The 4,372-nt window shown below is 32.4% G+C and overlaps 1 long non-coding RNA gene across 1 annotated transcript; it reads right to left on the reverse strand.

Annotated features, from left to right (window-relative positions):
- Positions 1-3,077: 3,077 nt before the first annotated feature.
- LOC123203676 lies at positions 3,078-4,039 on the reverse strand. Its single transcript, XR_006499334.1, has 2 exons — positions 3,458-4,039; positions 3,078-3,333 (listed from the first exon to the last, which is right to left on the reverse strand). It is a non-coding gene; the product is annotated as an uncharacterized LOC123203676 (long non-coding RNA).
- Positions 4,040-4,372: the final 333 nt, after the last annotated feature.

The raw sequence follows: 4,372 nt of genomic DNA on the forward strand, positions 1-4,372 counted from the left end.
AAAAAGTTTTTTGAGTGGTCATCATTTCATTATTGAAATGGACATGGCAGTATTCCTAAAAATGTTAGACCCTAAGGCAAAAAGACTTCCAAATCCTCAGTCGATTAGATGAAGTCAATGGTTCTCACAACACTCTTTTGAAGTTCAGCATATAAAGGGGGAAAACAATGTCACAATAATTTCCTCACCACCTATATTCACCATGAACTTTATACAAGACATTCCTCCTCTTTACCAGCCTTTACCTCCGGCAACCTCTGATTTACCTCCTGAGTTTCCAACACTTTTTAATCAACTACCCTATAATAAGACATAAAAATTTCACCAACTCATGATGTAATGCCAGTTGAAAGTTTTTGAAGAAGCCGAACCTTATAACTTAAGAGAACTAGGCATTCATCTAAGTTTTCCTTTTATAAATTTGTTCTTAGTAACAACGTTTTTAAGGAATTCACACGGAATGCACTTTGGTTCTTTTGGTATCTTCTTTCCAAATACACCATAGCCATAGAATTCCTAGTCTCACCAATGCTACAATGGCTCAAGTAGGTAGAAGAAGGACCTTACTCTCTAGAACTTGTCCCTTTCCAAGTGTTCCTACAATGGTTTTATCCATTACTATGGTGGACATGCACATTTTTCTAATGTCAACTAGAGCATAAATCTTTCAAAAAGAATTCAGATTCTAAATTCTCGATTCTGTTTTTCACCAGAAAAGCACAAGTACTCAAACATCACAAAAAGGTTTTTTTTTTTAAACAAATGTGCAAAGGTATGCTCATTTATCTCATAGGCTTTAAAAGCTCATGTTAGTATACTCCCGAGAGTATAAAGATTTTGAAAGAAAAATCTCAAGAGTATAAAGATTTAGCTAACCCCAGAAGATGACACTCCTTGGGAATAATATCTAGTGTTATATATTCACTAGCTTAACCAAGCCAAAGGCAAATTCTATAACAAGATTAATGCTCAACAACGACACTTATGGCCAAAAGTTTTCCACACAAATAAAGATTGTGACGTCAACCAAAGCTCATCGCTAGTCACATGGTTATCTCTAGGAAGGCCTCATCTCTAAAAGAATAGACTACTCAGCAAAACACCTTACAAGACATTCCTTCTCCTACATTTTGCACTCAAGAAATGCCAAAAATGTATGACTTTTTCCAAGATTCTCAAGATCAATACTCTATTGAACTCTAGATATGGATAAGATCAATGAACTTATTAACCAAGTCGAACTAGATTCCTATTATGGGGAACATGGTTCACATGATGGCGGATCTAATGTATCATCTCCCCTTTCACTTTAAGGACAATTATGACATAGTGCAGAGAATCTTTTGCACCAAGACACTGTTAAAAACCTTTAATATGCTTTTACTTTTGTATAATTAAGCACACTTTGTATAAGCTATTAAGCTCCTTTCCTTTTTCTTTCTTCTTAAGCATGCTTTGTACGAGCCATGTGCTTTGTATGTCCTCTATGTTTGTAAGTGTCGTAAGCAATAACGTATGCATCCTACTTTGTACGTCTATATATAATGCCTTTCCCTTCTCAAAGAAGCCATTGAAGTTCTAATAAAAATCCTTACTAGAAAAATGTTTTCTCCTCTGAGTAAACTCTCTTAGGTTTTGGCAGAATAAACCATCCCTTATACTGGTTATCTTTCTTAACTTTGTAGTCGAAGTATGCTCTGTACTTGCCTCCAATTGGATCCTATACAACATAAACTATTCAAGGTTGTGCTAGTTAACCATAAAGGTTAGGTTGAGTACCAGTTAAGCGTAAGACAATGCTAAAAGGATCTCTAGCCTGAAAAAGAGTGAGTTAGGCACCTTGGTCAAAACTAGATATTTATAGACAATTTTAAGATTTTTATGTTTCTCTCACAAATTTAATTTCATTATTTTATAAAGTTTTTTTCAAAATTTTTCAACTCAGACTAAATTGTATTATATCTCAAGCAAAATCAAACTATAATTTTTTAACAATTCAACCCGATTTTATAATTTAAATGGAATTATACACACTTCTAGTCCTACTAATAACGAAAAACTTTTAAGTTTATTAGTAAAAAATTTAAAAGTTCATCGTTAAAAGTATGCATCTATTTAGTTTTAATAAGAGTATAAATAATTAGTCATTAAAATAATGAAAAAAATATTTATAACGGTGAGATATTTATCCCCTCATTAATTTTTTCTTGATAAAGACCATTTTTTTGTAGTGACTCCTAATAATTTGGCCCTAGGATCTAAAATGATGGTTGCAACAAAAAGTAAAGGTATTCGTTTCTAATATTTTTTAAATTTCTCCTTCATTTGTCTAGACATATTTTAATAATACTATAATACCTATACTCTTTAAAAATATAATTTATTTTTAGCATATTATATAAAATTAAACATATAGTTAGATAGTACACAATTAAGCATTGATTTGTGGCTATCTTGAGGACTCTAACATGTTCATTTGAGTCATGACAATCTTTTGTTAAGTTTAAATTATCTTGAGTTATTAAATTCAAATATGACATATATACCTAAAATGAAATAATTTTTCGCTAAATGATTCAACATTAATTCAACTATTTTATCATTATTTTTTGTATTATCTAAGGTAATTGAAAAAATAGAGTTATTAATTTTATATTTATAAAAAATATTAATTAATACTTGATAAATTGTAATATTAGTATAAATATATTCTAATACCCTAAATACAATGGTATTTTTGCACAACCGTCAATCAAAATTAATGTAATGAATAGTTGTGTATAGATATCCTATGTTCTAATTATTTGTAGTATATAATTCAAAAGTGATTTATTTTATTTAGTTTATGCAAAATTGCAAATTAATTTACAAAACATTCCTAACTAAGAAACCTATTTAATGTAATACTGTTGCTGTAATATTGCTAATGCTACCTATAATCTTAATATTGTTACATGAGTATATATTGGAATTTGCGCGCTCATGATCTGTTCATTGGCATTATTCCACGAGAGTAGAATGTGAAGTTTAATAAAAACATTAAAAAAGTAATAATAAAGAAAAAACCAAATCACGAATTCAACGAGAAATGTTTTTATATTATTATAATATGATCAATCTATGAAACAAGTAGCAAATATGAAATACTGAACCCACGATTACATGAAAATAAGAAGTGTACGTTTTCTTTCTTTTCTACACGTCCATTATTATATATTCTGCTAACGACGAAATTATAAGATAAACCAAATGCGGAAACCCGCTTTCTCTTTCCCACTGTTGTGCTCTTCAAGAGACTTATTCATCTATATAGATACTGTTCCCTATTGCCTCCTGCAAAAAACATATTTAGATTATATTGAAAAAACAAACGCTTTTGAACATATTGATATTACCAACTGTGATGGAATGCATTAAGTTGGTGTTTTATCACAAAAATAAGTAATGCAGAATTTACCTGAAAAACATTTTAATGGAAACGCTGTTTAGAGGGGTTGGGAAGAGAGGGAGATAAACGGACGGAATGGAGAGCTGGTGGGGGCTTGGGTAGTGGTGGTAGTGGTGATTTGTGTATTGGTGGAGGAAAAGGCTTGAATAGGGGTAGTGGTTGTGGGAATGGTGGACACTTGGGCACCGGTGGTGCAGGTGGTGGCCGTTTGTGAACTGGCAGAGAAGGTGGTGGCGGTTTGTGAACTGGCAGAGAAGGTGGTGGCGGTTTGTGAACTGGCGGAGGATGCGGTGGCGAATTGTGAACTGGCGGAGGAAGTGGTGGCGAATTGTGAACTGGCGGAGGAAGTGGTGGCGAATTGTGAACTAGCGGAGGAAGTGGTGGCGATTGCTTAACTAGCGAAGGAAGTGATGAAGATTTTTTATGTGGATGAGGAGAAGAATAGAAGTTGTCAGCTGAGGACTCAAAAGGGAAGCTAAAAGAGATTGTTAAAACTAGAAGAGCAGTGATCAAAAGAGAGGCAATTGAATACCCCATTTTCACTACAAAATATCAAGTAGGTTTTGCTTGTGCTCGTGCTCTCAAACGAAATCTCTCCCCCTCTTTATATAGAATTTTTTTTTACCTTATTCACCATAACTTACCGCGGTAAAATATGACTTTAATTACAATAAATTCTAACCCTAAAAATCATTGAAGATCGTGTATGAACTTGACCTTTAACAAGTGGGATCCTTTGATTTATTTCAGGTAGATATGGAAAAAGTAATTAATATAATGATGTGTAATTTCATAATTTCAAGGAGAAACGTAAATATTTGTAAAATGATATGTTCTCTATTCATCATGAGTTTCAGCTTTGAAAAATGAATTTAATTGCTAACTTTCTAGGAATATTCGGCCATGGGAAAATTAATATGGGAC

This window comes from Mangifera indica, chromosome 19 (genome assembly GCF_011075055.1).
Source record: "Mangifera indica cultivar Alphonso chromosome 19, CATAS_Mindica_2.1, whole genome shotgun sequence".
Lineage (NCBI taxonomy): Eukaryota > Viridiplantae > Streptophyta > Magnoliopsida > Sapindales > Anacardiaceae > Mangifera > Mangifera indica.